This window comes from Megachile rotundata, chromosome 5 (assembly GCF_050947335.1).
Source record: "Megachile rotundata isolate GNS110a chromosome 5, iyMegRotu1, whole genome shotgun sequence".
Lineage (NCBI taxonomy): Eukaryota > Metazoa > Arthropoda > Insecta > Hymenoptera > Megachilidae > Megachile > Megachile rotundata.
The window spans coordinates 13,541,589-13,555,330 of NC_134987.1; the positions used below are offsets into that span (position 1 = coordinate 13,541,589).

At 34.6% G+C, this 13,742-nt stretch overlaps 1 protein-coding gene across 2 annotated transcripts in view; it reads left to right on the forward strand.

Annotated features, from left to right (window-relative positions):
- Positions 1-9: 9 nt before the first annotated feature.
- The window catches only part of tj (Maf family bZIP transcription factor traffic jam), a 28,616-nt gene continuing 14,883 nt past the window's right edge, over positions 10-13,742 (forward strand). For both annotated transcript variants that reach the window (XM_076532193.1, XM_012281727.2), the window contains exons 1-2: positions 10-141; positions 247-392. The gene's annotated coding sequence lies outside the window, so the exon portion shown is untranslated. The remainder of the gene's footprint in view (positions 142-246; positions 393-13,742) is intronic.

Genomic DNA, 13,742 nt, shown 5'->3' on the forward strand with positions numbered 1-13,742 from the left:
TATAACTATTATTATTTTTGTTAGATGAACAGCAATAAAATTGTCTGCAATTGTAACATAAGTGACCTTCTCAAAATGAATTGCTAATGAATGTAGAAAAGAGAAGAAACTGATGGGCGAAGAGCTCGGTTAGAATTCAAGGTAGGGAAACGATTAAATAATTAAAAGCTAAGTACATATACTTGAATGTAATTAGTGTGCACGCGACAGACTATCGGTTGTACATATCGAACGATTTAAATGCAGAGAAGGAACGATTGCGGGCTGAAGCTGAATCCACGTTTCCAGAGAACAATACAGCAGGTGAACCCTACTAACAAACTATTGTCTGATAATCGTTCAACTCTACCTCTCCCCAGTTCACCATCCTCCTGTGTTTCGTCCTTGTTCACGTGAGTTTAATCACCTGATCCTTATCAACTACATACCTTCCAAATATTATACATGTATATTTTCAAAAAATACACAAATCATTTGAGTAGGTAATATAAATAGAAAGAAAGGAAACTTTATTAGGAAATAATTTTAGCTTGAAATGAAATATTTAAGAATGAGATGTTATAAAAGGAAGTTGCTATCCAATGATGTATAGCACTACACAAAATTATAACATACATTATGACATCTTGTCATTTGTTTTAATTCTTAGATATTTATAATTGGAAATAATAGACTGTATGAAAATAGTGATACTATAAACTTTTCTTTGGTTTTCTAAATTAAACTTGTAATTGGTAGTTTTTATAAAATTCTGAAGTGTTACTTTGAGTTTCAAAATGGAGTATCTTCTGGTTGTCTCCGACGGAATGGAAAATCCTTGAAACTGGCAATGTATTGTCATAATATATAAATATATAAATTATGAAATTTTCAAAGATGTAAATATCTAAAATGAGAACGATTCAATATTTAATGAAATATTTTGCACTCGATTGGGATAGTCAAATAGAAAGGCCAGCCTGTGCTCTCGTGGTCCTTTAGAAATCATCGACCTTTTGGTGTCCACTTTATAACAGAGGTCGTAATACAAAGGGGTGTTACAAAAGATTCGGCATATAAAACGGTTGACACCCACCGTGTCAAATACACAGTGCAGCCGAAAGATGCTCTGAAAGAGAGCACATAGCGTCGATTTTCATCGGTCGGACAAAAGTCTTCCCAGTGGTGTACATATCGATCGCACCATTGGAAAACAATGGGATTTATTTGCCAATTAGACAATTAGGTCGGCTGAAAGGGCGCAGGGAGCGCGAGAGCAACTGAAACTTCAGCTAACCGTAGTCGGGTAACGCGAATCTGGATTACACGGTCCAGTGCAGAGTATTTGACGAGCATATACATACCGCGGTTAATGTTGACCTTTCGGCCTCAGCCAGCGGGATTCTGCGTGCAAATTAACGATGTTTGTTCTCAACCCTTTGGCCTGCCTTGATTCACCAATCTCGTTGCCCTACCATCCTTCCATTCGTACTGGCTGCACCGATTCTTTCGTGCGTGATTTCATTTCGACCCTTGACGATGTGCATGATCAATAGGTCATTCATTTCGTTCGTACTGTAGATTCTTATATCACCACTATTGGATGATCTTTCGTGCATTATAGCGATATATCGATTAAGGGTTGATCTTTTTTAATGAATTAAAGTTCATTATTGAATATTTAGTTACAAGTTACATCGCAAACCATTATTGCCATATGTGATACGGGCTACACGATACATTTGCAGTAGTATTTTCTCTCGTATCATCATTCAATAGTCACGCATACTTCCAGCTGTTATATCGCCACGCGTTGCAACGCAGAAATTAAAAGTGCAATTTGTATATAATACTAGTAAAGTCATAACAGGCAACGATAGTTATACAACAGTGTGACACATTGTAATAAACTCGCGATAAACTATTTACCGCGTTAAAGGTTATTAAAAAACAAAAAACATTGACATTTGATAAACTAATCATACTTTTAAGCAACAATTAACTCATTAAGTGTATACTCGTACGTTAATGCAACATTTATCGCAGCTTTTAATTGGTTTTTTCATAGAATTCATCATTACAGATTTGTTTAATAATTTCCTCATCAGCATTTCTGGTTTCAGATGCAATTTTATAAAGCTTGATGTACTTAAAATACTTGTGGCAATGTTATGAATTGATATTTTGTATTATTGTTATATTTGTATTATTGTTATATACGTTTATAGTAATGTTATAAGCTTGTATTTTGTAATAACTATAAGTCTACTAAATTGGTCACATGGCAGCCATGTTAATCCAGTAGCATGACTCAGAATATACCTAAAGTATTTTACATTAATTTTTAATATACAAGTAACTTTGTCATTTGAAGTAAAATAATAATACTTAAAAATTCGAAGTACTAAAGTTTGAAATACAATGATCACTTAAATTTGGAGATTATCCTTGTCGAAGCAAATTAGTTTGGATTATAACTTTGCCACGCCTTCATGTTCTTTCCACGAGACACGTGCTTCGCGTCGACAGCTCCTTCTTTTTCGAAATCGTTCCCCGCAGATAGAGTCCGGTTACGCGGTTTCTGCTTATTCGGCAGATGGCCGGACGTGACGTCACTGGAACCATGCGAGTGTTGATTGCAGATACCAGATGCGACCCGACACCCAACTTCTACTTACTTTACCTTCTTCCTCGCGACTTCACCTCGCGGGATCGTTTGTCGTCTTTTATATCAAAATCTACGACGCATAATTTGATGTACTTCCGACACCGTGTTAATCTTTTCTTACTTGTAACTATGCTTGAATTCATACCCCTTCTGGTATAATACGAGATTCTATTAACAGAGAGGAAGAGGTTAGATTCTTTTTAGGATTTTTTCAGATTTTCTTAGGTTACTAAATTTTCAAAGTCTGAGATTCTCAAGTTTTCAAATTTGCAAATTAAATTTTCGTATTTCAAAATTGGGAAATTTCGGTAAATGCAAATTCCTGGATCCTCACATTTCCAAATCTTCGTGTTTGTGAAATTTCTAACGTTTAAATTCTCAAGATCCTAAATTTTGAACACAGAAAAATTCTCAAATTTCCAAATTTCGAAATTCCGAAATTACCACGTAACAAATTTTAATAATAATTTGTTAGTATTACATATGAAATCTAATTTTTCATTATCTCTTTATCAGAGCCTTTCCCCAAAATTTCGAATTACCTCGCACACGCAAAGCGTTACAAGAGAAATTGTACGAGCGGAACTTCACCAGAGATAATTTCCATCTTATTTTTCGCTCTTCAACATGATACTTCTCTTATCGGGTGCAGTACAGTTCAGGATTGATGATGTCGTTATCTCGGTGTCCTTCACCGGGGAAAAATTGGCGAAGTTACGCGTTCGATGTACGAAGGTCGGTTGTTTCGAAGCTGCAGTTAAGATGATCGCCATTTTATCGCGCTATGGAACGCGATCGTGCAATTTTTGCAAGCAGTACTTCACTGTTGTCAGCAAACGAAGACAAGGGCTCGAGTTGTGAATCGGTTATTAATAAGCCTGTACCTGGAACCTCGCTCGGTTTCGAGATACTTTATCCTGTGGGTCATTTCAGCCGCTTCTTCGTGTTGTCTACACGCTGTCTCGTAGCGGATGTCATTACGATCTTTCGTTGTTTTACACGGTGAGATATGCCATGCTACGGTGACGGTATCAGGATTATAATATACGCCATTATTAAACGTGTTAATTACCATAGGGATATTACTGAACAATTCTTCAAATTCAAGTAAAAGATGACGCTTAAATTAGTGAAAAATTTTTAAATAGTTCTTGAACGACCAGTCATTAATTTCTTTAAGGATATAATTTTTATTGAATTAATATTTTCATATTGTTTGTATGTTAGAATTGTTTTATTATAAAGTAATTGAACAGCATAATTATGCAATAATTAAACACAGAAAAATATAGTTGAACATTTAGTTATAGTTAAACATTTTGATTCCTCATTATAATTATTTATATGAATCTGAAGAAGAAAGGCTTTTCTCTGAGAACCTATGTATAAAGCTAGTAGTTGCTATTTAAAATTAGAAAATGTATTTATACAGTTCTGATTTACATATTGAAAATTGTGATTTGACTTCAAAACCCATAAATTATTATTTGTTTACATTTTATATTAACATAATTATATTATGTTTTATTACATTACACCTTCTTATAAATAATAAATTATATTATATTTTAACATCAATAAATAAATGTAAACATAATATATTTTTATTATACATTACTTCATAAGAGTCACATAAATAATAAAATGCTTTAGCAAAAAGGCAAAAAACAAAAATTTTTGAAATCTTTGACTATATTTCTGAATAATTTAGCGAACTACAAATTAGAAATCTTATTGCTAATTAACCCTCATTTGCAAAAGAGGAATTGTTTGTTTTACTTTGAAATTAATAAGAAGCAATGAGGCATTCCAGAAAATCAGGCGAATCAACTTAGTTTTATCTCGAAAGAATCGCAAAGGGATAAAAGGTATAAAAAGTGCCGGCAATAGGGGAGATATTGGCTATTAAATTTAATAGCCACGGAAGAGAAACGATAGTTCTTGTAGTCTCTTCTTCGTCCACTACCCCTACCATACCGAAACAATAAAAACTCCCCGTTAATAACAGCTTGGTGACAAATATGACGGAACTTCCGGCGTGGTCCGGAAGTCCCTAAATGCGCCAGTGGCCGACAGGGATGGTCCTACAAATTTTAACGCCCTTATTCTAACTTCATACACAATCGCAAATTCTTATGTTTCCAAATTTCTTAATATCAACTTTCTGTGTTTACCAATTCTTTAGTACTTCAATTTCTGAATTCTCGAATGACTTGTTAAATTCTTAAATTATTAAATTCTTAATTTGTAAAGTTTCTAAATCTATAAACATTCTGCAAGACGATCAGAATCTGAGGATTCTATTGAAAATAGGATATACATGACTTCATAGAACCTGTAGTTTTCTCTCAAATAAATTAATAGACAACAACAATAACTATTTAAAATAGTAGACTATCGCTCATAATCCCTGATGTTCATGCGACTATAAACTCTGAACAAAAAAAAGAAAAAAAATCTCTATATTTTCAAATTGTGAAATCTCCAAATCGACAAGTTTCCATATTCCTACATTCTGAAATTACCGAGCCCCCAAATTCTAAAGTTTTCAAATCTCTAAATTTCCAAATTATCAAACCTCCAAACTCTCAAGTTCCCAAGTCCTTAAATTCCCAAATTACCAAAGCCACAAAATCTCAAGTTCCCGAATCCCTAAATTCCCAAATTACCAAAGCCACAAATTCTCAAGTTCCCAAATCCCTAAATTCCCAAATTACCAAAGCCACAAATTCTCAAGTTCCCAAATCCCTAAATTCCCAAATTACCAAAGCCACAAATTCTCAAGTTCCCGAATCTCTAAATTCCCAAATTATCAAACCCCCAAATTCTCAAGTTCCCAAATACTTAAATACTCACATTACAAAATCCCCAAATTCACAAGTTTCCAAATCCCTAAATTCCCAAATTACCAAACCCCTAAACTCTCAAATTCCCAAATCCCTAAATTCCCAAATTACCAAATCCCCAAATTCTCAAGTTTCCAAATCCCCAAATTCCCAAATTATTCAACTCCCAAATTCTCAAGTTCCCAAATCCCTAAATTCCCCAATTATCAAATCCCCAAATTCTCAACTTCCCAAATCCTTAGACACCCAAATCCCCAAATTCCCAAATTTTCAAATTTCCCTAAATCCCTAAATACGTCCCCTAACCTTCACCCCATTTTCCAAACTCCCCCTTCATAAATTTCCAACTTCCCAAATTTCCATTTCCTCAAACCGTACACCAAGTCCAACCCCTTCGCTAACTCAATTCGTTTCTTCCTCTTTCAATAAACCACGAGACAAATAATTCGAAATTAAAACGTCTCGATTGTTCGTCCAATCGTTCAAGATCGGAAATAATCTTTTAAATTGACCAAACCATTGTGTACGCGTTCGACGCACGTACGACTTGGTTCGTTTCCGGTGTTACTTATCGTGGTTGAAAACGGAACATTATGTTTTTAATCACGGCGACACAAATACCGGGATTCAATTGTTCCGTTGCCCGATACACAGCGATGATCCGAGAATAATTGAGGCACGAACGGCAAACAGATCTGCATCCTCGTAGCCAGGGGTGCCTTTTCCTCCCTTCGCCACCCCTACGCTCTATGACATGATCTCTACTTCATTGTCATCTGTCATCGCGCCGCGAACAAATGAGCGTCTCAACAGCCGGCAGACAAATGACTCCAAGGATTATCCGTCGAACCTTTCTTCGTCTTTCTCTATCTTTTTTCCTTCGTCTTCTATGGTCATCTTTTTCTCTTTCTTTCTGTTACACTTGGCTGGCTAATAGTGGTGGATTGATACTGCATCGATACTGGGGAGAAATTTGGAGAAGGGAGGAAATTTGTGTTTCGTGTTCGAGAATATTGTTCGTAGTTGAGAATGTATTATATGTGTTTTGTTTAATAAGAATTTGGGGAGTAAGAGAATTGAGGATGATAGGGATGATTATTATTAATACTGTCATTAATTAATACAGTATTATTATTAATACTGTACTTGTCGTTAGAGATGATTATTATTAATACTGTTGTACTAATAAGAACTGTAGTATACATACAATTGGAAATTTGTATAATGTAGATCTTTATAGGGTTGAATTAAAATTCTGTTATTTCTAAATTTTAATTGTTGAAACTTTAAATTAGTAACTATCTCAATTTCTTGAGACCTATAATTTTTCCTAATTTTCTGAAATTCTACTCTTGTTAGTTTTCAAATCTCCAAATTTTCAAATGCCTAATTTACCATGATCTCTTTTACAAGTTCTTCAATATTTAATTTGTTGCATTTGTATTATTGATACTCATGTTAAATCTTGCTAGTCATAGTATTAATATTAGTCCATTAATATTAGTCATAGTATTAGTCCATCATTGTAAAAGATAACAATATTCAATAATGAAACCTTGAAGTGTTAAAAACTTACAAGCTTTTCAATGCTTATCACGTGACTTTTTAAATCAGTAAAATGCCAAATTCAAGAACTCTGAATTTGGCATTTTACTTTTCTTTTTCTTTTCAAACTTGAAAAAATCAAATTTAGCTATCAAATATAAAAATTTCCTTCGAATTTAAAAATGTCAAAAAAGTCAAATTTTCATAATGAAATATAAAATTAAAATTGTTTGAATATCATCATGTATTGTATTACTGCCATCACTACTGAGTGTTTCTATCTTCTACCCCTATATCTTGCTTTCCTCTTTTCGGCCTTCTCCAATTCGTTTCTTTGTTCATCTTACCACCGTTTACCCTCTTCCTTAAACATACAACGTTCATTCGTCCTTACTCCCTCTTTTTCTTTCTATGAATGAATCAGGGGATGTATCGCTTGGCTTCCCGAATACCACCGCGGATCAGTTTGTTTCTCCTTGCTCGAAATACCCCAAGAGTGGATCGTTGGATCCTTTGGGAATTGATATTAACGTGGACGAGTCGGGATTCTTCGATGTAGTAGGTTACGAACGATTTTAGTGTCATTTTGGTTCGATTTTTATTTTTTGTACTTGTGGCTCTTTTTGGTTGGCGTTAAGATTTATTTATAGTAGGGTTATTGTTTCATAATTTTGCGTGGTTCTGATACATCAACGTAGGTGATTGAAAGTTCATTTAATAGGATTACTGTTTTATAATTTTTAATAGCACTCATATATTAATAAGGTGATTAAAATTTGTTTTAGCAGAATTATTGTTCTATAATTTGTGGTCATGGTATATTAACAAGGTGACAATGAATATGATACTATGGTTGTAATTACATTTTTTTTAAAATTGATTTTACTGATTTTTTAATTGAATCATTTCCTTTTATTGTTATGGTACTTCTGAATTTTGAAGGAATAATATTCTTTACTTTTTGAAAATTTGCAATTACTAGTAGCGTTTATTATATCGCTATTAAAGGTACAATAATGTTACATTGTAACAATAATTGCAATAATATTTCCCTTAATATTTCCCTAAACATCAGTATTTAATATAACTATAACATATTGCGTCGTAAATAGAAATTAGAGCAGTACGAGTACGTTTCTCCTAGAGTGTCTGATTTATGGAGTACGTCTGACCAATACGAGCCACTTTCACTGTGACATCACTCGTATTCGATACTTTCGTTTCAAGATACATTATTCGTTTTTACTAACTTGAAACATTATTTTTATACCACATTTATTTAAAAGTATAATTCTACTTATTTAATTCCGCGCAAATATAAAATAAATCATACACAGCGTGTTCTTTAATTGTAGGATTAAGCATCATTTTTTAGACATTTTTAATTATCCTTCAAAAATATATTTTCAGCCATAGCCAATTAATTTCTGATTCACTACACATGTTTCTGGTACATAAAACACATTTTCAGATTTTTGAAAATTTTATTTATTATTCATATTTCAACTTAACATCTTCGTTCGATGATGCTGTCCTTATAACTATTTATTTATTTATTTAGTAAAACACTTTGTAACGATAATATTAAAATTAAAATTGAATCTCAAGTTAGAAATGATATTTATCATTAATAAATTTTTATATAATATATTTTTTGACTTTGTCCACAATGTACCTCCAGTCTACAAAATGTACAATATTTTATACAATCAAATTAAACATAACCTGTGAGATCTGTCTATTCGTCAGTTTGCCTATCCGTAGCAAATAGATTGCTATCACATACTCATCACTATAACAATTTCATCAGTAAACTACAACCCTACATAAAAATTGACCCCACAACAATTTAATCAGTAGACTACAAGCCTACATAAAAATTAACTCCACGAAAATTTCATCAGTAGACCACAAGCCTACCTAAAAATTAACCCCACAACAATTTCATCAATAGACAAGCCTACCTAAAAATTAACTCCACAACAATTTCATCAAAAAATAATTCTGTATAAAAATTAACTCCATCTTTGATCAAGGGTCAATTTCATCCAACCGACCAAACTCACCAGTTTCATCGCAAACAAGCATGTCCCATTGATTCGTCGGCGCAACATCTGACCCGTGTTGTAACAGCTTTTTAATTTCGCTGGAATTATCGCATATGTAACGTTTCGTCGTAGGAAAAAGCTTGCTATCAACTGTAGGTGGGTTCATTGGTAGGTTGGCTTGCTGGCTGACTGGTTGGTATCGATGTGCAGGCTGGCAAGCCGGCTATGCTGGCTCAGCACTCTCCCTCTTTCCTCCTCTTCCCTCTGCTTCCAGCTACCTTTACTCTTGCTCCTCTCGTAGTCTTAGTCCCGGTCTCATCCCGAAACGCGTTCATAAACTTAACCTCTTTAAGACTACCTAACCAACGCTGATGACTTTTCATTTGCATCCGGAAAAAATTAACGCCTGACCACTCGCCTAACCCTGGATCTTTAAGGGTTAGGGTCTCGTTACGAGTATCGAGTGTTATTTTATTTTTATACATTATGTAATAAATCTGTTTGGAAATATTTTTTATGGTCATTTACTGCTGCGGTTGGCTTAAGAGGATCGGATCCTCCGTTATAACTAATTGGACTCTTGGACTGCTGAATTCTCTTGCTCCTAGTTTAGTTTGTTTTTGTATTTGTTAATTTTGGGATTTCTGTATTTCTAGATTCCTAGATTGCTGGGACCAATTTCTAGGTGTGAAGATACCTGGAGTCCTATATTCGATATCTTTGGATTACACACCCCTAGATTCCTAGATCTGTATTTTTACATTTCTAAATTTCTATATCAAAATATTCTTAGAATTTTTTATTTCTAACCTCTCATAACCCTAGGTTCCTATACCTCTAGGTTCCTATATCCTTAGGTTTCTACACCCCTAGGTACCTATACCCCTAGGTTTCTACACTCCTAGGTACCTATACCCCCAGGTTCTTATACCTCTAGATACCTATACCCCTAGGTACCTATACCCCTAGGTTCTTATACTCCTAGATACCTATACTCCTAGGTTTCTATATCCCCAGGTTCCTATACCCTTAGGTTCCTATACCCTTAGGTTCCTATACCCTTAGGTTCCTATACCCCTAGATACCTATACCCCTAGGTACCTATACCCTTAGGTTCTTATACCCCTAGATACCTATACTCCTAGGTTTCTATATCCCCAGGTTCCTATACCCTTAGGTTCCTATACCCTTAGGTTCCTATACCCTTAGGTTCCTATACCCTTAGGTTCCTATACCCTTAGGTTCCTATACCCCTAGGTACCTATACCCCTAGGTTCCTGCATTCCTAGATTCATACTCCATCATCTTAAATTTCTATATCTTCAAATTCTCATGTCCCCAAACTCCTACATTCCTCAACTACAATATTTCTAAATCCCCATATCCCACAGTATTTCCCTTCCAAAGTCCTCACATTCGAATTTCTCTACATCCTTGAATCTCACAACATCCCTAAACTACTATGTCCCTCCATCCTCAGATCCCTAAATCCTCATATAGATTCCTACATTCTTAGCTACCTATATCCTTAATATAATTGCCAGTATTATTATATCATTCCAATAAATATTAAACAGGGTAAGTTGATGTGAAGTTCACTACGGTGGTACTTTACCCTCCTGGCAAGACTACTTGGCTTTCTTACATGTTTCTACTTTTGTTTCATTAGGTTAAGAGATCTGTGGTACTTGAATCGAAACTAGATCACATATTATGTATTTTTATAAAACAACCTCTTAACATTGTTGTTACGTCGTTGCATTAATTGTCTTTTGCATTCAAGAATCTTTTAAATTATAGTACATTGCATGAAATAATATCGAACTTTCCAGGTGTCCCTGTTTACTATAACTGGCAGCCGTTTTATATTGGCTATTATATTCGCTTTTAATAACTTTTACACTATTTTTATGTCAGCAAATTACATGAAACCGTGTCTTGACAGTCATTTTATTAAAAAAACATAAAAAAACTTCCTATATACCCTTTTCTATTAGACTTTAAGCTGTGAAGTAATACAACACAAATGTCATAAAATGAAACTTTTATCAAATCACACACTTAACATTTCGAAATCGTGCATGCAACAATCTAGCACAAAAATGATAAATAAACAAATAAGAGATACATGTTATTTTTACATGATCGTAGGTTATCGAATTAGCATCGATCGCTTAGCGTCACAGCGAAGAAAGAGTATGATCTTATTATCCGGTACTTTTTTAAATGAACGATCAGTGCCACGTGCTGCGATTTTATTTACTCTCAGGGTCTCGTTTACTGCGCGAAACGTAGGAGCAGAGAGTCAACCGGTTACATTCGCAGGAAAGGATAACCGAACAAAGTTCTGGATATATCGGTAATTTCGAGTCGTTCGACGAACGACCGGGATCCATGGGAAGATGGATAAATGGCCGAGATTGGCATTGGAGTTAAGATCAAAAGACCGGTCCGACGGATTCGTTCGCGGGGAGGAGCTCCAACTTCCCTGTTTGGCTTTCGAATGCAATTGCTTGTCGTAAATCTTGCGGTAAAGTTTGTTGTGAACCAACCGGCACCGACGTTTCACCAGATGCGATAGATCAGTCTTTTTGACTCCCGGTGTAAAACTATGATAACAGAAAGAAGTACGCAGACAACGATGAGCATGACGCGTGAGGTTGCGCGAGATTTATGAACTCCAATTTTTTTATTTCCTCATTTCAAAACTTAGCTGAAAATTTAGGAGTTTTGTGAATTGGAGATTTTGTTGGAATTGAAAAATTTAAGAATTTGTTGAGAACTGAATTGGGAAATTTTTATTGGGATTTAGAGTGAGTCTCTTTCTAACTTAAAGACAGAAAATTCATGAATATGGGAACTTGAGAACTACGAAAAATTAAGAACAGGAAAGCTTGAATATTTGAAGAATTATGCATATAGGCGCTTGAAGATTTGAAGATTGAACTTGGTTTTTAAACTTGCACACGTACAATGTTCTCACAATGAAAGTGACATGAATATTTCACTAACAAACGATATTAAAAGTAACATATCTTTCATAAAGTACCTTGCGACAAAGAAAAGATTGCACCACCTTCTGAAAACTTTCATATTATAGCTAACACCGAGGTAACATTTAACATCTGGAAACTCGAGAAAGTTGCAGCGTTAACGTTATTCAACATACGCAATACTGCAACGTAGAATGTAGACAGTACGACTCTATGACCAGTGATAAATTATCAGTGCATATGCACACAGTATGATGTCATAGTTACACAATCTGCTACATAAATACAACGAAGCATCTAATGAACCTGTAAAAGCCTGAACTAATTTTAGATACCAACTATATTGAACAGGTGCGCAATGATTTCTTCGAGTCGATTGCGACACCGAATTTCCGAGGAGCGTAAAATTTGTCGGATTCATTATACCAGGAACGTATCGAGTACAGGGTGAGCGATGTGGAGGGAAGTAAAAGAAAACGGCAGCAGGCAGAGGATGTCGAAGTGCAGCGTCGACAAATTCCTCGCTCAACAAAATGGCCAATCCTATCGTCGTCGTCCTCACCGTTCTATTCCGGGTCTTTGCGACACTTGCCGTCTAGACCAACAAAATTCTGTCTGTCTTGTCACCTTGGCCTGCTAGGTTAAAGCGTGGATAGGACCTTAAAGTTTCTTTTCCTTTCATTCTGAGCTTTCGACACTTTGATTAACACTTTGGTATCGATTTTCGTATGACCTTCTTCTTCGGGTCGTTCACGGGAGGTCATCATTTACCTTCGACAACAAATCTTAAGCCATCTGCGAGTTTTCGTGCTTAATATGTGGGAGTTTGTCAAGGAATTTAATAGTATTTTGGAGGGAAATTTTGTTTCATAGTTTTGTATTTTGAGTCAAGGGTGGTAGCAGATGATATTTAGTATTTGGATAATTTTTTACGGGAATTCATTTTTTAAATCATTTATTATATGGATGTTAATAAAAGAACTAATGATATTACAGGAATATTACACAAATATTATAGAAATATTTTTGGACTGCAAATTATTGAAAATTACAGAGGTAGTTAGGTTAGGTACGGTTTTTACTTTTTAGGTTAGGTAAGACCTCTGATCCATAATATATTACAGACACATATATTAATATACATTCATATACATATGTTAATCCTTTACATACCTTTCGACTTAATACAATAATTTGAAATAAATATTTTTTTAAGTTCATAGTATTACATGTGATGCATCAACATAGTAAAACATGCAATAACAAATATTAATAATCAAGAAACAATAATTACCAAGAATTCATTAAACTTTTTAACCAGTAAGTTTTCAAATTTGTCTGTCAACAATATTAATTTACAACTGAAATGTTAATAATACATTATAAAAATCGTTTGTAACTTTGTGTTAATCGTCGATATAATATTTCGTAATATTGACCTATAGGGGGTTAATTGGTGTCGGTAACAATTGAACGAAAATCAATGAATAAAACTCGGTTGCTTATTAAAAGTTTGAAAAGTGCATCGCTGCATGCGCGACAAATTTGTTTCCAAGCGTTGGGAACGGTTGGAAATGAGAAATAAAAGGGGGAAAAAGCGCGACAGGGGCGAACGAAAGATGGAAGAGGAGAGGGTGCGACGAAGTCGCGCGAGAGAACGAAA